Source organism: Triturus cristatus, chromosome 4_1 (genome assembly GCF_964204655.1).
Source record: "Triturus cristatus chromosome 4_1, aTriCri1.1, whole genome shotgun sequence".
NCBI lineage: Eukaryota > Metazoa > Chordata > Amphibia > Caudata > Salamandridae > Triturus > Triturus cristatus.
Genome location: NC_140585.1, coordinates 1,198,534,269 through 1,198,560,006, shown reverse-complemented (window position 1 = coordinate 1,198,560,006; position 25,738 = coordinate 1,198,534,269). Strand labels below are relative to the sequence as shown.

The 25,738-nt window shown below is 45.0% G+C and overlaps 1 protein-coding gene across 2 annotated transcripts in view; it reads left to right on the top strand.

The window, feature by feature from the left end:
* BIN2 (bridging integrator 2) overlaps positions 1-25,738 on the top strand; it is a 210,956-nt gene that overhangs the window by 20,113 nt on the left and 165,105 nt on the right. The window contains exons 2-3 of one of the 2 annotated variants that reach the window (XM_085654492.1): positions 12,121-12,244; positions 12,336-12,424. The exons of the other annotated variant lie outside the window; for it this stretch is intronic. The gene's annotated coding sequence lies outside the window, so the exon portion shown is untranslated. The remainder of the gene's footprint in view (positions 1-12,120; positions 12,245-12,335; positions 12,425-25,738) is intronic. 2 annotated transcript variants of the gene reach the window in all.

The following is a 25,738-nucleotide window of genomic DNA, read 5'->3' as shown; positions in this document are numbered from 1 at the left end:
GTCTTGCTGTGCCCTCTGTTAGTGATCTGATGGAACTGTACCCATGTTGAATATATTGCATAAGTTCAATAAAAAGAGTAATAAAAAAAAAAGAAAAGGCAAATTATGCAGTGATTGACTTGGCCCTTTTTGCAGGGTCATCACAGAACTTTTTGCCTTCCTCCTGTATTTTTTCTGACCTGTTGTTGCTGGTTTTATGACTCTCGGCACTTTACCACTGCTGATCAGTGCTAAAGTGCATATGCTCTCTTTTGTAAATTGTGTTATGGATTAGGGTTTCCATGATTGGCTAGTTGATTTACTTGCAGTCCCTAGTACAGTCCACTATATGTGCCCAGGGCCTGTAAATCAAATGATGCTGGTGGGCTTGCAGCACTGATTGTGCCACCCACAGAAGCAGCTTGCAAAATGTGACTCAAGCCTGCCATTGCAGAGCCTGTGTGCAGTCTGGGACTGTCATGTCGACTTGGCAAGTGCACACATTTGCCAGTCCCTAAACGTTCCCATTTCTACATATTAGTCACACCTAAGGTAGGCCTAAGGTACCCCTGTGTGGCAGGGTGCATTGTATGTGAAAGGTAGGACATGCCCTGATGTGTGTGGCATGTCCTGATAGTGAAATACTGCCAATTTAGTTTTCCACTATTGCAAGGCTATCTGTTCCCATAGGACAGAATGGGGAGTTTGTTTATAACATCTTATAAACATAACTGACCCTGGGAACAAGTAAAATTTAGTATGCCTGAACTCAGAATGTTAAAGTGCATCTTTTAGCAAGGGTGATTTGTACATTCTGTGATGAAAATAACACTTTTTGAAAGTAGGTATTTTCTTGCATAACCATCCAGTGTGCCTCTGCTAGGTTTTTGTATTGCATGTCTGGCTTTTGGATGACAGGGGATGGAGGGAGGCAGTAGCTCCAGAAGTCTGATGAGTCAGGGCTAGGCTGAATAGACCTGGGCTGCATTTAGAGTAGGGGAGGAGATTTCCTTTTCACCTGAATGGGCCTGGTTTGCCTACAACAATGCTGTCTCCACCTCCTACCAGGAAGCTGCACCAGTGAAGACAGAACAGGTTTTGGCTAGGTACAGACACTCTCTTTCTTCAGAGAACAAAGGATTTTTGGGTATAAAAAGAGGGGCCCAGACCCAAGACATTTAGATCACTTCTGGGAATCAAGAGAAACCTTTGCCAAGGAGAAGAGCCGGAGAAGCTGAGGGAGAATACTGCCCCTGTGCAATTTGCTGTCGGGGGTTGGCCTGCAATGGCTGCTTGCTGCCAAGGAAATGAGAAAATTACTTTGCTGTTTGCCTTGTCAGCTTGAGGGAGATCTCCAAGGGCTTGCAACTGAGCTTGCCTCCTGTTCTGAAGTCTCAGGGACACAAATACTTCATCCCTTCTGTCTCTCTGCATCTGGAACTGCTGTTTCAGCTGCTACAGAAGGAAATTGCAACACCGACGCCGGCGAGTGAATCTGTAGTTTGCACTGAAGCCGTGGGCACCGCTTGTGAAGAGCACGATGCACCGCCCCGACATGCACTGTAGGCTCGACGCCTGCTGAAGCCGTGCCGCATCGACTCCGAAGCCGTCATCAAGCCGCTGCCTGCACCGGAGCCAAGGACACCGCTCGTGACGTCCACGACGCACCGTCCCGACTCGCACCGCAGTCCCGACTTGGATGTATGTCATTACATCGCATTCTAATACCACGCATGCCATTACAACGTGGGTATTACTACGCGATGTCAATGACAACGACATGCCATTACAACACAAATTTTTAACATGACTATGTCTTTACCACGCATGCCATTACAATGCAAAGGCATGCGTGGTAAAGCTATACTTGTGGTGAAAGTTTGCAAGGTAAGTGACTACCCTACCCCTACACAACCCTCCCCCGCCCCCAGGCCTCTCCCTCTCCCTACAATAACACTGCACTACCCTGCACGACCCCACAACACTACACTAAAACACTACACTACACACTACACTACCCTAAACCCTAATGCACTACAATACACAAACACTACAACACTACCCTAAACCCTAAAACACTACACTTCTAAAACTCTACAACAGTATCCTAAACCCTAAAACACTACAACACTACCGTAAACCCTAAGACACTACACTACACAAACACTACGACACTACCCTAAACTCTAAAACACTACACTACACAAACACTACAGCACTACCCTAAACCCTAAAACACTACACTACATAAACACTACTACACTACCCTAAACCCTAAAACACTACACTACCCTAAACTCAAAAACACTACACTACACAAACACTACAACACTACCCTACCCTAAACCCTAAAACACTACACTACCCTAACCCCTAAAACACTACACTACAACACTGCCCTAAACCCTAAAACACTACACTACACAAACACTTCTACACTACCCTAAACCCTAAAACACTACACTACACAAACTCTACAACATTACCCTAAACCCTAAATCACTACACTACACAAACACTACTACACTTCCCTAAACCATAAAACACTACACTACCCTAACCCCTAAAATACTACACTACTCAAACACTACAACACTACCCTAAACCCTAAAACACTACACTACATAAACACTACTACACTACCCTAAACCCTAATACACTACACTAAACAAACACTACAAAACTACATTACACTACACTACAAAAAAACACACTAAAACATTATAAAAAAAAAAACACACAACACAAACTTTACAACAGTACTTTTACACTAACCTAAACCCTACAAAAGTAACCCCCACCGCAAGCGCAAACCCCCTTACCTCTCTCCTCTCCAGCGTCGCCGTCTGTGCTCCGGGTTCCTGCTTCCTCCTTCCTGCTTGGTGCACGTCGTTGTGTGGAAACAGCCTCAGTTTCCTCACAACGACTTGGATAGCCGCCGCCGCCATTACACATTACATCGCATGCGTTGTAAAAGCACATGCGATGTAATGGTATGCGTGGTTTTTACCACACGTTGTAACATCGCATGCGTTGAAACGCATGCGATGTAATGGCAACGTGTGGTAAAAACTGCGTTGTAATGGCTGTTCCCCTCCCGACTTCAGCGACGCCGGTGCTTCATCAAAGCAGAGCCGATCCTCAACGCGGGTGACTCCCGAATCCATGGACATCATATCGTCGCAAGGAACCGAAGCCTTGCCGCCATTCATGACGTCACCTCCCCGACACAGTAAGGAACCAACGTCTCATCTCCCCTGCACTGCAGTAAGGAACAGAGGCATCACCTCCCCTAGGGTCGTAAGGAACCGACCCCGCAAGCGCCAACGAAGCATCACCTACCCAACGCCGTGCACCGTCTTTGCTTTCATCAATTCCAAGGTACTGTTTTTTGTTGGTCTTTTGACTCCGGGCCCGACGCAGCGCACCTCGCGGTCGGCTCCGTATTTTGGGATTTTCATCTGTCATGATGTCGTTATTGTTGCTACAAGCTTTATTTGAGTGAATAACCCATTTTTAAGGATATCTTGATAACTGTATTGTGGATTTTTGTCGTTTGGTCTTGTGTTGGTTTATATAAAGATTACTTATTTTTCTAAACTTGGGTGGTGTCCATATGTAGTGTTTTCACTGTATTACTGTATGTGTTCACAAATGCTTTACACACTGCCTCTGAGATAAGCCTGTCTGCTCATGCCAAGGGGGTGAGCAGGGGTTATTTTAGGAGTGTACCCCCCTTACCCTGACTAGAAGCTGACTAGAAAATGGGTCCCTATTTGGACAAAGGTACCTACCTCTGCCAACTAGAGACCCCCATTTCTAACATGCGGTATAATGCGGCACATTTTATTATAATATTACTTCAACATTTAGTCTTTTTTACACTTGGTAATACTGTCTGGGCAAATATTTCACCTCATTAGTACTAGTTAACAACCAAATACAGAATTAGGCAACTGAAAGATGACCAATTAACCTTTGCTAAAGGCAGTCAACTGCGAGCGAATGTGTTCACACATTTTTTGTAACTTTTGATCCATTTGAGCTGGAAACAAATTGTATTTTTGTTAAAAACTTTATAATATGCAGCAGATGGTGGATTATGGAGCAAATGCAGAAAATCCTTAAGTATGCAAAAAAAATAGAATGGTGGCAGCAGAATCACATAATTTCAGTGACCCTGGCCCTGAATCTGGATTTTGTTTATAGAGGGTGTCCTGTTCTTGGATGGTGAATATTATTGTATCGAAAGGAAGGGCTTTTTGGAAAGGGGAGTCTTCAGCTCTGTTCTCACATGCAGAAGGGCTGGGCTAGTTTAGGGGCCATATTATACATACGGCGCATTTATCTTGAACAAAAATGCGCCATATTAGGGTGAATGCCCTGCCCCAGGGCAGCCGCGAACAGGGCAGCACATTCATGTGAAAAACTGAGTGTTTGAAGCCGCTTCATTTTTTCACAGTGCAGGAGGCATCAACCTGCACTTCTAAAGAGGATTAGAGATCCCCTTGCAGGCGGGTGCAGTGAGTGACTGCACCCATCTGCAAGGGGATGTCTGGGGTGTCCATGGGATCCCCTTTCCTCCCTCCAGAGGGCTGCAATCAGGGGGTGCACTGAGAGTGCACCCCTTTTAGGTGGTGCACTATCATTGCGCCTTCTGAGAGCTTCTTTGCCTCTGCGCGCGCATCCGTTATAAGGCGCTGGCACAGAGGCACAGGAATTTCCTCGCTTACATGGGCCCACACCCTCATACAAATGAGGGAACGCCCTCTTGAGGAAGTGCTGGCTCTGTATGTGCACCAGTGCTTTCAGTATTACAGAATGGGACACACAAGCGTCTGCGGCCTCTTTTGTAATATCAAAGTGCCCCGAGGGTGCATAAACCAGGCGCAAACGCTTGCTGCGCCCCCCCAGTGCACTTCTGTAATACGGCTCCTGAGGTTCATGTGGATATTGTTCCAGGTCCTGAAAGCACAGATATGAAAGACATACTTTTTGGTTGTTTTTGCATTCTATGACAAACACACAAAGGTCAATGGGAGGAATGCATGCAATAAGTCGAACAACTGGCAATTGCTCGGGGGCAGTTTCCAACCCATCCTTCTTTTGCCCACCATGCCGCCTCAGTTTGGACCCAACCATAAGCAAATCAGTCTAGGCCCTGCCCTAGTCGGAACAGTCCAGCCCAAACTGCTTTCTATACAAAGCAGCTTATCTGAAAGATCTTGCAGGGCTGGAGAGTGCAATCGTCAAGCCAGTCCAAAGCGCCTCAGAGCACAAGATAAGGTGGTATTGCCAAGTGAGTATCGTAGGAAAGAGTTTAAAAAAACATACAAGCACTTTTCTTTCAGCCTGAATGACAGTCATTGACAGCCGCGATCGGTAGTAGGAGTAACAGCAGGGCGGTGACGTGGGGAGGGGCAGGGTGGGGGGTAGTAAACTATGGATTACGGAGGTTTACAGGTAAGTTAACATATAAATTAATAAAACGAATTTCGTTGCGTGCACAGCATCGCATTTGGGGAAGCAGAGCACGCAACGAAATTCGTTTTATTAATTTATATGTTAATTTACCTGTAAACCTCCGTAATTCATAGTTTACTACCCCCCACCCTGCCCCTCCCCCTCCCCACGTCACCGCCCTGCAGTTACTCCTACTACCGACCGCGGCTGGTCATTGGTAATTGTTGCCTGGAGAAAGTTTGTTGTGGATGGTCTGTCCAGTAGTGAGGCGTTAAAGCTCTGCCCATTAAACATGTGGATATAACTATGGCCAATTGCCATCACTGATCGAGACTGTCTAGGAATAATAATGGCCACTGGAATTATGCAGCAATGGAGCACCAAATTATGTGGCAGGGTTGACCAAACTCACACGAAAATGCAAATTACGTGACAGAGCATCACATTTAATGGCAGTATTATTTTGTTACAAATGTTCAAAGTAATTAGTACCATTAACACCCGAACACAGCAACTAGCAACAGAAAAAGTGACCAATTAACTTTTGCGAAGGATCTTACCATGCAGGACACCACTTGTGGTTCTTTTTCTGTAACTTTTGATTCATTGGAGCTAGAAAAAAAAAATCGGTTGCTAAAATCTACAATTTATTCACCATTTGATGGATTGTGTGGCAAATGGGTTAAAACCATAACTATGCAAAAATCGTTACAGTCACAGATTTGCATTAATCAATTAGCAATGTGCATGAAGCATTTTAATAGTTCCTTTGTCTTTAGATGGGGATGTTCGCTTCTTTTTTGCCCCCAATCCTACGATTCTTTCTTTCTCGAGACCTTCCCCGAGGATAATGAGTTGATTGTGCAGGATGCTGGGGAATCGTAAGTCTCATACAGTCTGAGTGATATGGAAGTAGTCCGTTGTTACATTGCGATCCTTACTCACAGTGTAGGAACCCGGGCACACTATCTTTTCCGTCTCTTCGTCGGAACTCATATTTGCGAAAAGTATTTGGAGCACAACATTGCTGAATTATCTAAGAAAAGGTTGGTCGCTCATTCATTTCCCCAGAAATTAACAAGGTACCATTTGTGTCCAGCAAACCTTGGATGTAGAGTTACAATACTACTGTTGGTCCGTTGGTTTTTAAGTAGCTATTTTCAGTAGATTTTTTTTTTTTTTTAAACTACATTTTCAAGGTGTTTTCTCTTTTTATGACGACCTTTAAAGTTGTTAATGTTTTTTCAGTTACATTTTAAATAAAAATCAAGAGAGTTAGCAAAAGCAAATTGGACTGTATTTTAGTGGTGCTGCACTTTTCAATATCTTAATTTGTGATGGGGTGAATGTTATGTCTGTAGGAAGTATGCATGTTCATCTAAGATTACTATTCATTTAAAACAATTTTTCTATTTCTCTCTTGCACTGCAGAAAACCATTACCACTTTCCGTAAGTGTTGCTTTCACCTCTTTGTCTTTAGTAGTTACATATAAGGGGGTGGCTGTGGCAGCTGGTGGAACCACACAGCACACACACTGACAGGCAGCATGTGTGAAACAATGGATGCTCAGAGCAGAGTTTTCACAGGTACCACAAAGCACAGGACATGACCTCGCCCCTAGCACAGCACATGACTTTGCTCTCTAGGTTCTGAGAAATGGAACCTGCAGTCACCACAAGACAACAAGGCGGAAACATGGCACACGAGAAACGCTCTTGTCTGCTATTTGTGGCATTCTTTCTACGATTGTGTGATCCTTTGAGTTGTTGTCTGTGTTAGAAATATAGGCAGCAGGTCACTGAGTTGGGGAGATGGGTTCTTTATTGGGTGGTGTGATGTCCTGTTTAGTCATCCTGCTAGTGCACTAGTCGGTACTGTTAAGCGAACCACCACCCGCCAGAACCTTGGGACCCTCACGGGTGAGTAGTTGTGCTTCACCAACCCTGAATGATTGATTGATTGAAGTGCAGGCATTGGGGCCTCATCCTGGAAAGAAAATCCTTAGGCTCCCTTGGCAGTTGATCTGCTGCTTTTTTGACCCATAAATGTGTATTTCGATTTAAGGAATTCTTAGATCACATTAACCCAGGGGTCTCCAACCTTTTCTGCAGCACGAGCTACTTATGTTCAATGAAAATCATCCCGAGCTTCTAATAGTATTAGCGTTGGAATGTAACCGTATAAGATCCAATTACCTTAGTAGGCACTCCATGCAAGGTTGTCAGCAGTGATCACCTTAATGCTTCATGCAGAGCTTTTAACAGTAATGTAGAAAGGCTTTCTCAATTTGGAATGCCTCTACATGAATAATACAAAAGAGCCACAGCTGCAAAGCCCCCAGCATCAAGGTAATATGAGTAGGATGTCTCCCTGAACCCAAATGTTTTATCAGTCATTTCAGTATTAAATATTGTTTGCAAAATCAACATTTTTCTCCGAACATCAGATTCTGACAAAAGTTCTAAAAATACACACATTCTCACCTCCAATACACGCTTTTCAATTTTGGTATACACGTATTAATTAAATCAAGCAAAACCTTCTAATTAAATAGGCTGACCTGCACAGAGGAGAGCTACTTACAGGTAGCTCGAGAGTTACTAGTAGGTCATGAGCTACTCGTTGGGTAAGCCTGCATCAACCAATTCATTATTGTGACCCCTCTGTTTGAAGTTCAGATCTGGTGTTATACCAAATGCCGCTTTTACATCATTTTGGTCGCATTCTTCTATCAAGTCTGACTTGTGCTCAGCATTTTGTTGCTCCCTTAATCCGAGGAAAATGTGTTGCTCTTCTGTTTTGCTAACTAGATGGATTGCGCCTCTCTGTTGGTTATTAGGGGGTATCTAATCGGGTTAATACATTGAGAATTTATATAACCAACACAGCGCACTTGTGGTTTTTGCTCTTTCTAAATTCTTATTTGCAGCATGGCACATAAGATTGAAACTTGAAGTAATGATGACACGTTATCATTTGACCATTAATTGTAAGAGGGGAATGTAAGGTTTTTAATTCCTCTTTTTAAAATCTGATGGATTTAAATACGTAATGTTTATAATATCGATTGTTAAACTGATTGTGTTTTGTTTTTGCGATTTCTATTATCCAATCTGACAATAAATACTGATTAATATTGATATTGATTGACGGCCCCATGGTTGTTTCCTGGCTTAAAGTGTCCAGGTGGGACAGATCCCCGGAAACATCAGACGGGAGACACGCAGGCTCCTAACACAAAACCTATTATGACTTACATTTCAACCATTACTAATTATCCACAATTAGGGGAGGTATGGTTTATACATGTTACGATAATTAACTATCTTGATTTCATAGACCTGCCCTGAACTATTTATTCACATTGTCAATCCCACTCTTCTGACCAGATTCAGAGGTCACCCCAAAGAGCACCTCAAAGTCTACCACTCAGAGTTGAGAGTTACCTACACCTTTCGTTCATATCATCAAGGACCGAAAAATGCTAGCAATTTTATTTGTAGAAGCAGTTCATAACTACTCTCATACATTTTCTGGGTTTCAGTCAGTGGCGGCTCCTCCACTAAGGAGAAGGAGCGTTGCCCAACTGCTTTCAGTAGTGTAAATAAGGAAAAATAAAATGATAATAACTCAATGTTATTATCATTTTATTATTCCCTGCTGCGGCAGCTTTGCGGGTGGGGCGGGGCTTCTCTGCTGACAAAGGAGCAGGGGGAGGAGTGATAAGGACTCTGTAAATACGCATGAATGTTTGCCCGGCCGCATTACAGCCTGGGTGGAGAACATGCCCAGGCTCCCTGTCCCCATCAGAGTGCCGAAACATGGCGCTCAGACCAATCACAATGCTGCATTACAGTGTTGTGGTTGTCTTAGGGGAGCCTGGGTGCTTCCTGTTCCGGCTGGAGCAGAGGGACCACGAGGAGAGACGCGGCAAGGAGGTAAGTGTAATGTTATTTTTCTGTACCCCCTCAGCCCCCAACTCCCGATCTGTGCCAGCCGCTACTGGTTCCAGTTATTAGAGAATCCTTGGGGAACTGACCGCACCCCATGGGAGAATGGGAAATCAAAAATGTTTTCAATGAAGCGGCTCCATTTTCTGATAATGTCAGAACGTGGAGGCGTTTCATTGACAACATTTTTTTTATTTGGAAAGGAGGCAGTGATTCCCTAAGTGAGTATATCACGTGGCTGAATGCAAGCGATAGCAATCTGAATTTTACAGCTAAGAGTAGTGCCCATTCTGTTGAGTTTCTGGACATCCTGATCTCAGGGTTCAATAACACACTGGGGGTCAGTTTGTTCAGAAAACCCACGGCAAAAAATACCATCTTACAATATCAGAGTTACCATCCCAGTATCCAGAAGGACTCTATTCCGTTTGGTGAGTTCCTACGGGTGAGTAGAAATTGTACCAATATGTCTATTATCACACACATGGAGATGCTCTTAGAACAAGATTGTTAGCTAGGGGATACCCCAAGAGATTGGTTCGACATGCATACAAAAGGGCAAAGTACTATAATCGTGATGCCCTCTTGGAGGGAGCACAGCGGGCCTCGAAGGAGCGGGTGTTTGTGTAATCAATCACTCTCCTTTAAACTATAAGGTAAAAAACATTATCCAGAAGAATTGGAAAATTTTAAACACCAATGATGACGAAATTCAGTTACAACAACCTTTGGTAGCCTATCGCAGAAATCGTAACTTATGCGATATTTTAGTTCACACCAAACCTAGTACACAGGATACTATGCGTCAGACCACTATAGCAGGTCTTCCGATCATGATGGGAAACCACAGATGTGAATCCTGTCATGCCTGCGATTCCGCTGTAGTTACGTACTCTATTGTATATCAGGGATACAATGTGAAGCTTAAAGACCTTACAAATTGTAGAAGTAAGAATGTAATCTATATTCTGACTTGCCCGTGCAACTTAGCCTATATTGGTGAGACGTCACGTGAGTTCAGGGTAAGGTATGGCGAGCATAAATCTGCGATACGCACCAGCAAGGCCGCTGCTCCACTTGTCCAACATTTTCTTGCTAAACACCACACTGAAAAAGATATTAAGTGGTGTGTTTTAGAAAAAGTTAAAGGTCAGGTAGGGACACCTATGGAGATCATACGAAAAAGAAGAGAAACCTTTTGGATTTTTCCCTTGGAGAGTGTAAAACGAGGTTTGAACGAAGAGATCCAATGGAACATCATGAAACCATGGTGGATTTTAGGTATTACGATGATATTGGTGCAATGCACATGCAGGATAGTAGTGGCCATATAGCTGTTGTGACAATTGGCTTGTTGAGTAGAGTTTCGTCATTTTGACAACGTTTTGTGCTGTCATCCGGTTGTTTGGGAGTGGTATTCTCCAGAGAATTGGCAGTGCGAGACTATGATGTTGTAAGTGGATGGCTGTCCGTTTCCGTGATTGTGGTCTTTGGTCTGTGCATCAAGAAATGTGTTCTGTAGGCCCACTTAGTTCTAGTGGGAGTAAGATGTAGGTGCATGTTGGATAAAGGATTTAGGTTTAAAATGAAGTATTGTAAATACTTCTTTGATTATCAATTGAGCACAAGTTATGAAGGTTATATATTGATAAAGACCGTATTTGGGTACCTATGAGTTTATATTACCCATAGGATCTGATGGAGAGATTATGGTCTTACTATGTGGCAAGTAAGGCGGCTGCCTCTTGCCATTGCTGTATAAAATCCTACAGGAATTCGACCTAATCCCTAACAAACTGTGAATTTGTGGCCGCGTTATGATCAATGGTTTAAAGTAAATGAGACCGAGAATAGTAAATGAGGTTCTTCAATGTCTATAACGAGTATAGCAATGGTGAAATAACACTGACATTTTTATTTAAAGTATTGTTTTTCTTTTTTCCTTTTTCTGAATATTGTAAATGGCTGTGATTACAGAAAATACAAGTAGTTTGAGTACGATATTTTTTGATTGAGTTTTCTAACCATACCTAAGATGGCGTTACCGGGTTGAGCGCGACAGTCCGTCGTCGCTGTGAATTATGTATAACGCAGGTACCTTTCCTGAAGTTGAGAGAAGTGGTATACTTAACCAAGGTGGCGTCCTCGGGAAGAGAGATGGTTGAGTCCGTCCTTGGTGTTTGGGAACTCACCAGGTGATGTATGTTGGTAATTTCGCGTGTGTTCTAATTAAGATGTGACGAGTATAAATGTGGGTTTATCGTACAGCGTACTTCAGCGATCTCCTGTGGGAGAGACCAGGTTACTAAGGCACGTGAATTGAGGACGGATACGCCGATCAGAGAAGGTGAGTGACGAGATGAGAGGTTGGGGTTAGTTTGATCGGTGGTAATTTAAATAAAATAAAATAGAGGGTATCTTCCTGTACTCGTGCAGAAGTGGATACTTTAGTGATTGGAAATCGTAGTCATGGGTTGTCGCTCTGGGGGTTCGCCCTGGGGGCTCACTATGTTATTGTATTTGACTCTGGCTACGAATAAGGTTGGACTACATAACCGGCTGCCAGTATGGCAGAGATTGTGGGATGTTTTATATCTACGGGATTAATGTCTATATGCAGAAGACTTACTCGATTTCCCCACAAAGGGTTAGAATTTATGGTTTTTGTCGACGATTTTAATGTAAATACGTTGTAAGTTAGTAAATCATGTCCTCTTTCTTGGTAGTGGCACAACGAATAGAGTGAAGGACGGGGCTTTGATTCGTTGCCTTGTTGCGAAAAGAGGATGGCCACCGGCATCTGTGAGAGAAGAATTACACTGTGAATTCAGGAAGAAATACACAATTAAGGTACTTGAGTCTTTCTTTGAGACAATTACGATAGGGATCCCCTCAGGATTGGCACCAAGGGTTAATACAAAATTTAAATTTTTCTATGCAGGTTTTGGGGCCTATTAGCAGACTATTAGCGGATTGGTAGTGATCAACCCTTATATATTTAAGGAGCAGAAAGAAGATGTTTGCCCTCTGGTAAGAACATTTCTTCTAGATGGAGGTTGGGGTAAGGACTAATGGAGGAGAGTTTAGTCACTAATAGCTAACAATAACTTATAGCCTTCTTCCGTTTTACTTTGTTAGGACACGTGCAAACTCCTGCATATGGTACCATTGTGGGTGCTGTCCCACACAATATTGGGAAGTATCTTGTCCCAGTATTATACTCATATACAGTAAGTACCGCTGTGCGAACTATGGTAGGGTGAAACTAAATTATTTAGGAATGTGTTGCATCCTCTAATAGTTGATATATGCAGTGTATGTGAATTTGGAAACGGTAGTTGAATAGGTTGTTTTGTTACCCACCAGATTATTCTGTCTTATCCTTGCCCTCTTATAGTAAGGGCTGGATAACTACGGAAATATCACTATCACTAATGTCTATATCACTAATGTCTATATTGTTGAATGGGATAAGGTTGCACTTGTGTATTTAATCACATTTTGTAAATATGTTTGAAAATGTTGGTAAACTGGTTCAATCTGTGTCTTTTAATCCTATGAGTCATGGGCTAGTAACTGATAGTTTTACATTTTTTTCAGGAAATCCCAGGGTTTTGAGAACCATTGGTGTGATATTTGGCGGGTCCTGATGAAGGTGGCTCTCATGTTTTTTTATGCCACCGAAACGCGCTGACCAAGTCCTTTCTAAATCCTACTATTTTAGCAGCAGCCCTGTTTAGGGTCATAGAGACTGTAACCAACTGAATGTGTTAACTGGGATAGCTATATAGAGTTGCGTATGGGATGTGGATGTAATGTGTATGTACGAATGAGTGGTATGTGTGGGTTTGTTCTTTACCTGGGTGTGTATAGGAAAATAATTTTGTATTAGAGATTGTTGCAAACAATAGAAATATGTAATTTTGATAACTTTGTAAATGAGCAATGATAAAAGAATAATACTAGAACAAAATTTAAAAAAGTAAAAAAATAAGTTGGATATGTTATTGAATTCTTGGTGGAATAGCCCATGTTTAAAATGTATTTTGAAATTATAAGTAATAATATATAGGTCGTGAGGGAGTATTTTTGTATTGTTTGCTTTTATTGCCCCTCTTCTCCCTGGCCTTTGAAAAGTAAATTGTGCAGAGGGGGGTCCCAAAACTTTTTGCACTGACCGCATCCCCCCCCCCCCCCATAATAATAGTAATAACAAAACTTAATTGTGGTTTGATCAACAATTATTCGGACTTCTATTGCTTTTTCCACCTCCATGTTAGAAGGAATTATCTGGGGTGGACGAGGGCCCATAAATGCCTCGTATAAAAACTTCAAATCACAGAGACATTAAAAAGAAAAACTGTTTCGCCTTCCGATGAAATTTACTCTACTTTCCGATGTTGCCTTCGAGAAAAATCCGGCCTAGATGATCAGGATTCCATTGATGACAGTGTAGTTTAGCTAGACGTTTACACATTACATAGATTGCACTGATCTTTGAAATTCTGCATTAACTTTTGGACTGGCTAACCCGTATACAACTGTCATTATGTACTGGTCCGTCAGTGCAAATGCCTTTTCATTGGTCAGGTGTTGTGTCGCGTGTCTTGTGTCCACTGCTACTGCTGGGGGCCTAGCCGGACAATGATGACTCGGGACACAGAGCGTAGTGGTGTAGTCCGCCGCCGCAGCCTTACTGGCGTACGTGCGTGCGCGACTCTTCTTTTATTAACACCCATCACGTGACCTGACGCGTACGCCTCAACGTATCGCGTCAGTGTCACGACATTACATTCCTCCCCAACACACAAAAAAACGAAACATTCAAAGACATATCATAATACTCCGGACTTCGAAAGACTGTCCACTCTGATATTGGCCCCACCTTAACATATGCCACCTTATCGACCCCAAATCAAAACAATCTTACTTGACGTAGTCCTTAAGGCGACGAGAGGGCTCGGGGTGCTGTCGCAAGTTGTAGCGAGACTCCCCACTGTCCGGCACTACACCTGAACTTCTGCCCACACAGTCATTGTTGGCATTTCCATCACCGACGGCCGGGGCATCCGGTTCACTTCGCAGTGACACATCTGGCTGGTGGCCGAGCCACCTTGAGTCAGCATCCCGAGACTGGGGATCAGCTCCTCCAATCGCTGTGTCCATGGACTCAGTTTGCTCTGGCGACCCCTCCACGCTCCGAGGGCGGCCCTGGTGCATCCCCTGATGCAAGCTTCCTGTTCCGATGGAGGGCTGAATCTTCTTGAAATATGAAATATTTCGGGTTACCTTTTCCCCTCTTCGCCTCACAGTGACGCAGGTACCCTTGACCTCTTCCACAGTCCATGGTTCCGTTTCGAACCGCAGTCTGAACTTGCTGCCAGGTGTTCGATTCTTGATAAGTACCACGTCACCTGGTACCATGACCGGCACCACCGCTCGGCGTCGGGTATCGGCATGCGCATAGGCTCCTCGGCGCCAGGTGTCAATGGCACTGTCGTCTGGGGCTCCAGGTCGCCACCCTGGATGATGTGGTATAGTGTCCGTGACCACCCTTCCCATCAGCAAGTGAGCGGGGGCAGCTCCAGTGGTAGAGTGGGGCGTCTGTCGATAGCTTCGGAGGAAGGTAAAGATAGCGAGCTCTACAGACTGGCTTCTGTCATGAGCAATGCGTATTTCCTTGTTGAGGGTCCTCATGAAGCGTTCGGCCTCCCCATTTGCTTGAGGCCAGCGAGGCGTGATTCGCCGATGACGAATACCCAAAGCCTGCAGATACGCCGCGAACTCTTGGCTCTGGAAGGGGGACCGATTGTCCATTCTGATTTCCTTCACCAGTCCATGGGTAGCCATTATCTTCTCTAGTTTTGGAATCACCTCACTGGCGCTTAAGGCCGCCAGTATTTCTACTTCTGGATACTTTGAGTGGTCATCGATGGCGACTAGAGTGTGCCTTCCGTCCGGTAGGCTGCCAAAATCTACGCTTATCTGGGACCAAGGTATTCTTGGACGAGGTTCCATCACAATGGGGGCAGGCCTGGGTGCTTCCCTGGTGACCTGGCAGGCGTGACAGGCCTGAACCATGGCTTCTACTAGGTCGTCCATGAGGGGAAACCAGACCTTAGTGCGCAGTCTCGACTTGGTTTTCACCATGCCTTGATGGCCGACATGGGCTAGGTCCACCATTCTTTGAGTTAATGACGTCGGGATGACCAGTCTATGCCCCCTCAGCAGACATCCAGTGTCATCCTCAGTCAGCTCCTCCCTGACATGGTAAAGGCTGTCCATTATCTGTTTTGCCACGGGCGTCAGGCTCTTCCACTCTTCTCTAGCTCTGTTCCAGTTGTTGTTCTGGACGGCTTTGCAGACATTCATCCTGACTGGTGGCACGTAGCAGGCTGGCCATGGACACCGGTATGGGACACGACTGAGCGGTGACACATCGTACATACTCCTCGGTTTCCGCCGCTTCCTCCATTTCTTGAGGAGTGGCCTTACGAGGGTGACGAGAGAGGTAGTCCGCTGGATTCCGTGCCCCAGGCTGGTATTCTATTTTGCAGTTGTAATTTTGCAACTGGAGCATCCACTTCTCGATTCTCGGTGGTGGTTTCGTGGATGTACCCGAGAAGAGGGCCACCAGGGGCTTGTGGTCAGTAGCCACTACAAATGGTTTTCCGTACACATATAAGTGGAAATGGCGACAGCCCCAATGAATTGCAATTGCCTCTTTTTCTATCTGGGAATAACTTTGTTCCGTCTCGGTGAGTGACCTGCAGGCGAAAGCCACTGGAGTCCATTCCTCTTGACTCGTCTTTCTTTGCAGAAGGACCGCGCCCAGTCCAACCGGACCTGCATCCACGGCGATTAGCGTGAGCTTGGCAGGGTCAAAGAAGGCGAGCGTGGTTACTTCTGAAAGCGCATTTTTTATTTCTTCGAAGGCCCGAGCCTGCTCGCTGCCCCACGTCCACGGGGTGGACTCTTTTGTCAGTTCTCTCAGAGGCGCTGTTAGGTTGGCCAAGTCTTTGATGAATCTACCACAGTAGTTTACCATTCCTAAAAAGCTTCGAACTTCAGTGATGTTTGTGGGTGCAGCCGCCTCTTTAATGTCCTTCACTTTCTCCGGATCCGGGTTGACTCCCTCCACCGAGAATGTGTACCCAAAGAACTGCAGCTTATAGCACAGGAACTCGCACTTTTCTCGATGCAGCATGAGACCTGCGTCTTTTATCCGCCGTAAGCACTTGTAGCAGTCGCTCGTTGTGTTCTGCGATCGTCGTGGCGTGTACCATAATGTCATCACTGACATTAATTGCCCCCGGAATTCCCGCGATGAGCTCCTGGATCACGTTTTGGAACACCTCGGCAGCACTCGATACTCCGAAACTCAACCGGGTGTACCGTCTTAGCCCAACGTGTGTTGAAAACGTGGTAATGTTCCGGGACGCTTCATCCAGTACCAGTTGGTGGTACCCTGATCGAAGATCCAACTTCGAGAACCACCTGGCACCCGCCATCTCTCCAATGAGATCGTCGATGGTGGGGATGATGACGCTCCCTCTTGATGGCGACGTTGGGGAGTCGCATGTCAACGCATATCCTGACTGCGTCAGGTTACTTGGGCTTCCTTGCTACTACTATGGGAGACACCCACGGGGTAGGTCCAGATACCTTTTCGATTATTCCGGCCGCCTCCAGCTTTTTCAGTTCAGCCTCCACCAATGGTCTGAGATGGAATGCTATCCGCCGGTGTCGCAAGGCTATTGGCTGAATGGTGTGATCTATGTGTAAGTGGATTTCTTTGCCCCAGAACTTGCCTATTCCTTGGAATACCTCTTCAAATTCCTCCAGGATATGGTGCATATACTCTTGGTGCACTCCGAATGCGAAAGTCACTACTCCGAGGTCTTCAGCGGCTCGGCAGCCTAGGCGCATGCCTTGCCCATCTTCCGTGACGTAGATGTTTGACGTGATCGACCGTGTTCCATGAGATATCGTGGTTTTGAACTTCCCACACACCTTTAGCGGTTCCTCCTGTCCATACGCAAACACCGTTATTGTTGAGGGGTGTAACACGGGCTTCGGGTGCATGGAGCTGTGCAGTGCGGCAGCCATGATGTTGATGCTGGCCCCCGTATCCACCACTGTGGTGATCTCTTGCGATCCTACCCGGACGTTGCACTGCGGGAGCCGTCGCGCCTTGCACATTGCATTGCCTATCATGTGTATCCTGTGTACCACTTTCTCTTCTTCGCCATCGTCATCCATGTCACTGGCCACGAGTTCTCCTTCATCCACGGCGTTCACTGTTTGGCGGGGTTTGCGGAATCTTTTCGACCGGCACACCTTCTCGAAGTGGTTGCAGCGACCGCACCCCAGACACTTCTTCCCTCGTGCGGGACATTCCTCCGCGGCATGTGGTGGTCCCCCGCAGTATCCACATGACTTCGGCTGTTCCGGAGCGGCAGCTCCCGCCCCCTTTTTGGGCCACCTCTGTTTCGGCCTGACTGCTACCACGTTGACTGGCTCCACCTTCACCGGTGCCTGCAGGGCAGCTTCCATGTGCGTGGCGCGCGCTTTCGACAGCCCCTTCGTCCGACCCATCGTTAGTATCTCCGCCAGAGGTTTACCAGATTCTTCCAATATTCGCTCCCTCAGTTTGGCTGACGCACACCCCTGTATTATCTGTCCTCTTATCTCTTCCGTCTCATCTCGGAAGTCACAGGTGGTTGCTAGGTTCTTAAGGCGGGCGTGGAACTTGTCTAGCGATTCCTTGGGGAGCTGGCGCGCCTGGCGGAATATGAATCGCTCATAATCGCGGTTCGCCATTGGTTCGAAGTGTTCATTTAACACGGCTATCAGTGTTGTGTGAGTTTTAGGGGTATTTTCCACGAGCGTCTTGACTATATTGTGAATGTCCTTCCCCCCGAGATGAATGATCATTGCGCGCTTTTGGTCCTTGTGGACCTTCATGGCTTCAAAGAAGATCCGTAATCTGTCTTCCCAATCCTTCCATCGGGCTGCCACTGCTGACGGGGGCCCCTCTACTGTGAACGGCTCAATTGGGGGGATGTTTGTCATGTTGCGCATGTGCCGCCTGCGCTAGGCGGGACCTGTAGCTGAAATGGGTGTAGTGTCTTGCAGTGTCCCTCTCCCCTGTGGCAGGCTGACGCCCCTTGATGTCTAATAGTGGGACCACTCCCGGGCTTGTAGGGCTGTGCAGTCACTTGGGGGCCTTCTGTAGGGCTGTGCAGTCACTTGGGGGCCTTGAGCAGCTGTCCCACAGCACTTCTCTGTGCTCCAACCAGGGAAATCCCTCCACCAAGCATGCAAAACGCTGGGCTCATTACTCACGGTGCTGAGAACTCCCAGAGTGCACCGCCCACAGCCTGCGTGTGACAGCACTCCCGGCCGGCTTCAGGGGGGACAGACCACTTGGCAGGCAGCGCGCCTAGGGTGAATCACGGAGGCACCGTGCAGCGATCCCATCTTCACCGGGCCACAAATGCGTGGTGCGCGCTCCAGACTCCGCACGTGGTCACGCGCGAGCGTCGCTCCAGGGGCACAACGTGGTCTTCTACTTCCCTGCGGGGGCACGAGCACCGCGAGCGGAGCTCGCTACACGGCCGGCACACCCGCGCGAGGCACAGCAGCGAGGGCACGCCCACCCTCGTCGCCACTTTGTTGTGTCGCGTGTCTTGTGTCCACCGCTACCGCTGGGGGCCTAGCCGGACAATGATGACTCGGGACACAGAGCGTAGTGGTGTAGTCCGCCGCCGCAGCCTTACTGGCGTACGTGCGTGCGCGACTCTTCTTTTATTAACACCCATCACGTGACCTGACGCGTACGCCTCAGCGTATCGCGTCAGTGTCACGACATTACAGTCAGGCTGGCAATGAAAACATTGGCCCAAAACTCAAAGGGCACCAGAGCAGCGTACATGTAAACGTGCCCAGTGGTTGCCGAGCTGTAATAAAATATTACAGTAGATACAATTTGTCAGTTTTCATTAAGATTTTTATACTATTGTTTTGACCTCCTTTTTTGTGGTTTGAGTATTTTCTTTTTCCCCACTTTTTCAAATTGGAAAAGAGTCCCTAAAATCCACCACAAACCTCATAAATCGCAGCTCCGTGTACTACAATCGTGAATTATCTCAACACTTTAAACACAATCTAATGTGAACGAACATTATATCACACCTGGTTCGGCAAAAAATAAGTCTTGATATAGCATTGTTAGCCAACAATGTTTTGTTTGTTTTAACCAAAAGCCATGTTCATTATGTATTTGATCGAATATAAAATAGGCTATTAATATATTTTCAGTTGATGCTGAAATTTGGCTCCAATCGTAAGTGAAAAAAACACATGTAAGTAAATTTGAAGCTTTTACCAACTAATCAGTTGTGTTGTAGAAATGAAAACTGTATTGGCACCGTGAACTTGACATTGAATGCCTTCAATGACTTTCAGGTTGTGGAGCTAGAAAGCCCAATAAATTGTAATTCTCCAATGTGGCATTTAAAGTTTGGCGAAATGCGTCATCAGATGCCCTTAGATGCCACCCTCTCAGTTCTCCACCACGTTTACATGTCTGGGAAGTGTTGTGTTTCTGATGGTGGAACCACAACAAGGTGTTTGATGCATACAACTCAGCTCTGTACCGCCTGTTGACATGGCGGCGGAAGGCATGTGTTGCAGACAGGAAATAAGAACCAGTGTCTTGAGAGGGTCAAAGGTCATCAATGTCATTTTCTATGACACTGCTGGAGTTAAAGATCGAGCAATGTCACTTCTGGCGTTGTATTTTTATGTATGTGTGAGGAATTGGTATAGTGTGAATATACAAAAACCATAAAAAAGAATGCAATAGTGTCCACTGTAATGCCTAACTGGGCACCCAGCAGATCTTGGGTAAGTGGTAGCCCTATTGGTGATCACAAACGGGGCAGTTAGATTGCCAGTGCCAGTTAGATTGAACGAGGAAGCCTCTTCCACTGATTGTGGCACACTTTACCCTTGGCAACCTCATCCCACCCTGGTAAGACGATGCTAGTAGGGCAGACTCAACCTCATTAGAGAGCAGTTCCTAACAAAGGTATACTGGACAAAAAATAAATCCAGAAACGCTAAAAATACCTTAAAGTAGACCCAGGATTACACCTTTATAATTGGGTACATTAGGTATCGCTAGAAACGGAAAGGGATGATAGATAGATATGATGACCAATCCATCTGCAATAGGCCAATATGTTTCTGCCCACCCTTGTGCTGATAATACTCAGGGGCATTCGTCAGGGCAATGGGGATTCCTTTCTCCACTTTTTACCCTAACTAGAATGACTACCTTAACAACATATGCAGCCGTGGTTCCTAAAAAGGAGCAATTAACAAAACAATATTCCATTAAGCATTCATGGATCATTGAATTATGGCACCCGTGATAATTTACAACCAGGGTGAGGATAAACATACACAAATATACAACACTGCTCGTGCAACACTGCACTACAAGTACAGGCAGAACACTTGTGTAAAGTGGATGCATGCTTAAGCAAACTGCATACCAGCTTATTCTAACTTCTGTGGACCAAATCTTCATGGTCTGGTTACAGGTGGTAGGTATCATCTGTAGTCACACTCTGTATGTGAGGCAAATGATGGAAATTAAAATGACAAAACTGATTAAGCTAGTGCCTCCAAATAATTCAGCAATAAAGGTGTATTATACTTGCACTGACTAAAGATTAAGTCCCCTTCAATCTTGATCTCAACAAAACAAAAAACTAAAATGAGTATGAATTTCAGTTAACCTGACAGTTGTTCTGAGTAAGTCAAACGCTGAGTTCTGGGCCTAAACTCAAAACAAAGATTCAACAGTTTTATGACACCTGAAGGAAATAGAGAATCACCCATAGCATAGTGTCTACCCAAGTAAAGTTATAAGTATGAATGTAAACCAAGAGTTATATCAATGGAGTACTAAAATATTTAAATTATAACTATCAGGAATTTGTCCATCCAGTAGTGAGCAGAAGAGGTAATAGAGAGACAATAATAACATCTAGGAGACTCACCTTAATGTATGTGTCTTCAATTGTGAGCTACCAGAAAAGTCATAGAGAGGTGATAATAACATATAGGAGACAGTAATGTATGTGTCGTCAGGGGTAATCCAGCAGAAACATTCTGGAGATACAAACCACTCATTTGCCCCATTGGCACATAGCCATCATCAGTTTCCTCAACCACTCGTAATATTGGGAGATAAACAGGAACACAATAATCTGTAACAGAGGTGCCCCAGGGTCGTTGGTGGCAGCGGGGACATCCGTCAACACATACTCACAATTCTACCACAAGTTTGGGAGCAGACTTACTTCGCCAAGCAGTATATCGGGCGGAAGACCTACTAGGCCTCTGTGACACGAAGGTGCTCGTGTGTTGTATCGAGCTCTGACATCATTAAATGCAGGATCGAGGCATCTGACGTCTTCACTGCAATGCTCCTTGCATGAGTCCGTCAACAGGACTGCTGGGAAATGTAGTGCCTACAACGACCAATCTTGACCTTTAAAAGCTAAAACCAACAGCATATTAGCATTTGAGGTGAAATAACCAGAACCCTGGCGAAGATTCAATGCTTTCATCAAAAAAAGGGGGGAAGTTGAAGGCACACTCCGGACATACTAATTTTTAAAGGAACTTTCTGGTACGATCCACCAGAAGAAAAATAAAGTCTTCATTAGAACTAAGGAACACAGATATAAACGGTGGGAAAAGTATTATTGTTAAATAATAGTGGTATGAACAGTCAGAATAGACCAAATTGCTAATGCACATATTAAGTCCACTATAGCGTAAGCATTTCATTTAATTAGTTGGAATATGAATAGTAGTTGGATAGACCTAGGCACAAGTTGTGTACTGTATGTTAATGGCTGATAGGGTTTTGAACCAAATACCTACGTATCCATAGGTATTGTTTGCCCAGAGGGCTTATATCTTTTAAGTGTCTCTATGAGCATTAAGAGCTGGCCCTGCAATGTTGTCATTAAGCCCCCTCAAGTCTGTGTGCAGCGTAATAAATCCAGCGTTGTTCAAACACCAACAGTGGTACTGTCATATCCTTGAGTAAGGGTTTAAGTTTCTCAGTGACATACCAAACTAAATCCTGATTGGGGTGCCCACGTTCAATAACGTTTTTCGTCAATTTCGTGGCTAGTAGCTATACACTTGCATCTTAACATGCTACAATGCTCTCTGATACTAGTGTGTATGCCTCTGGGGTCATGCCTATGTACATCAAATTGCATGGACACTAAATGGCATACGCCTAGTTCCTAGAATTACAGATGGTCAATTATTTCAACCTCCAAAGTGTATGTAATCCAAAGTGTATTTCATTCACCTTCCGTGTGAGGCAACACACGTTGCAGTTACTGCAAGGATGGTGTCCCAGCGGGGCCAGTTGTTTCCACAAGGCAAGTTGCTTATCCTTGGCTTCAGATTTAATTGGGCGTGTATGTACAAGGATGACTTTTAAACCTCTGCCTCTCTTGAAAGAGAACATTGCCTTCTGAAAAGTAAGGGTACCTGATGTAAGGCCAGGCCAGTGCTTATTGATGCTTTTTCTGATGGTGTTGGAAATGGGACCAAATGTAGTTTAAAAAAATAAGCATATCCATTCTGGGCTTGTACAGGTAGCCAGTAGTTGGTCCCTGTTGTTATTCAAAGCCCTCTTCCTAGCCTTGGCATGGATAGTTCTTCTCCAGTAATTCATTTGTGAGTTTCTTGGCATGTGCTGTATAAACTTTCACTTTAGTGCAATTATGTTTAAGTGGTAACACATGCACCACAGGAAGAGTCTCCCTGGGAGAATGAGGGTGATAGCTCTCAAACCAAAGAAGGTTGTTTCTATCAGTCGGTTATAGCACTGCCATCTTTCGAACACCCTTCTCAGCGGAAATCATTAGGTCGAGAAATTATAGCGTCTCCTTATTCATCGTAGTGAAAAATATGAAAAAGTGGTCAAGGGAGTTAAGCTAGTCTGAGAAGATCATGGCCTCCTTCTCATTTCCTTGCATACCAGAAGGATGTCATCTATCTACCTTTTCCATAACCTTACATGCTTCTTGAAAGGATTACTGGTGTAAACATGTACTCAATTTTCAAAGCATGTACATATAAACATGCCAGGCTTGGAGCAAAGGTGCTGCTTATAAACGTCCTGAGTATCTAAAGACAAATATTTCCTCTCATATTCCAAGTATTTACATGTCAGGGCCATGTGTGCACAATCCAACACATAGAACAATGGTGTAATGTGGTTCCAACTCATGTTTGAAAAAAAGTGTGTCTATTACTTTCGATGTGGCTTGTTGGGGAATGCTGGTATACAGGGACTCAACATTCAAACTAATCAAGCTCGCTTTCTTGGTGTCAAACTTCCTGTCTGTCAGTAGATAAAGGACATCCTTAGTATCTTTCAGAAAGGAGGGCATATGTGTAACAGCTGGCCTCGAACAATGAAAACAGGGGCTCAAGGAGAGAGCATGAATCTGTTCAAAAGCAGCAGAGCATTGTAACGGGACAACGTTTACAGTTAACATGTGATTGAAGTGGTAGCCAGTTTCTTACAGTGAGAGTGGCTTTTGACTGAGTCATGATGTAGAGTTCGTTAGGCAAATGTGTCTTCAGCTATTTGCTAGATTGAATCAGAGTTTTGGTGGTCCTGATGAATACCAGGATGTCACTCCAGAACCTTGGTACCTAGAGGCAGAATGCCCTTTGCCTTGGTTTTTAAACTACTTTGTCTCCCATCTGCTTCAGTCCTCATTGCAGGTGTGCCAAGAGCCACCAGAGATGGTGAGCTTGTCAGCCAGATAAGGAGGTATTCCAGTAATTATGGCTCTGTAGATGATGCAGCTGGTTTTAAAGAAGGTGTGGTCACCTAGGGGAGACACTTACGTTCGATTGTGGTGAGGGTAATGTGATCATATTTCTTCATACCCTTGATGGGGAGTTCTGTGGTGTGGAGGAAGTCTTTTGGAGGGCCCAGTGTTGGGTCTTTAAAGCCATTCAGCAGGGCATTGCCATGTTCCTGTTGCAAAAGAAGAAGGGGTTGGAATGCAGTTCCTCAGTCACTTTCTAGTACCAGGTTCTCTTTGTGATTTGCTTGGATCACTGACAGAATATCGAGAGTCACAATATCGACCTACAGAAATATCGACACAAGAATATAGATGTCAAGAATATCGAAGTCCTATCTACATAATGGTAAGTACAAAAATATCTGTAAAAAAAATCATTGTTAAAAATATCGTTTTTTTATGCATAAAAAAGAATGTAAAATAAAGTAAATAACACATATAACTCAAATAAACTGTTAAAATATTAAAAAATGTTTACAATTATAAGTAATACATTTAGGTGCTGTAAAAAGGCCCTACGAATCTCCGTACGGAGCGTTTTCTCCGTACGACTCGTACCCGGTAAACTGTCTGTACAACCTAGGAAGTGCGAGTCGTACAGAAAGCTTATTTCCGTATGAATCGTACAAAAAACCGTACGGGTAAAAAAACCCTACAAATCTGATCCGGAACAGCCTGTACGCGACGTCCGTACGTATGTAAGCAGCGTTTTACGGCCCAGCAAGTACGATTCGTCCCTACGGCACTCCGTACGGCTCTTTTTTTACGGGAGCCAATAACAGCCGTAAAAGCTGAGTCCCCAGGGGTACGAGTCGTACAGGCCCCCCCGCGTATGTACGCACCGTAACCCACCCACGTATGTACGCACAGTCCCCCCGCGTATGTACGCACCATACCCCACCCACGTATGTACACACCGTACCCCACCCGCGTATGTACGCACCGTACCCCCGTGTATGTACGCGCTGGGGGTACGGTGCGTACATATGTGGGGGGGTACGGTGCGTACATACGCGGGGGTGGCCTGTACGACTCGTACCCCGGGAACAACTTTTCCCGGGCTACGAGTCGTACAAACTTCACTTTGTAGTGGGTAGAGTCATTCCCTGTGTACGGGACGTTTTCCGTACGATTCGTAAATCGGATAGCCGGTCCAGATCGTACTTGTACGCTCGGACTGTATTTTTACGACTCGTACGGAAAAGTGTCCGGGTACGTCTCGTACAACTTTTTCCGCTACGATTCGTACGGATCGGGCCGATCCATATGTACTTTTTCCCATACGAATCGTACTTCACGGGTCGGACGTGACTTGTACGGAAAAAAATACGGATACGAGTCGTACGGAATTTTTTTTTTTTACCGGATCTGATTCGGCACCATAATGTAAAAATGAATTAAACATATATATCTA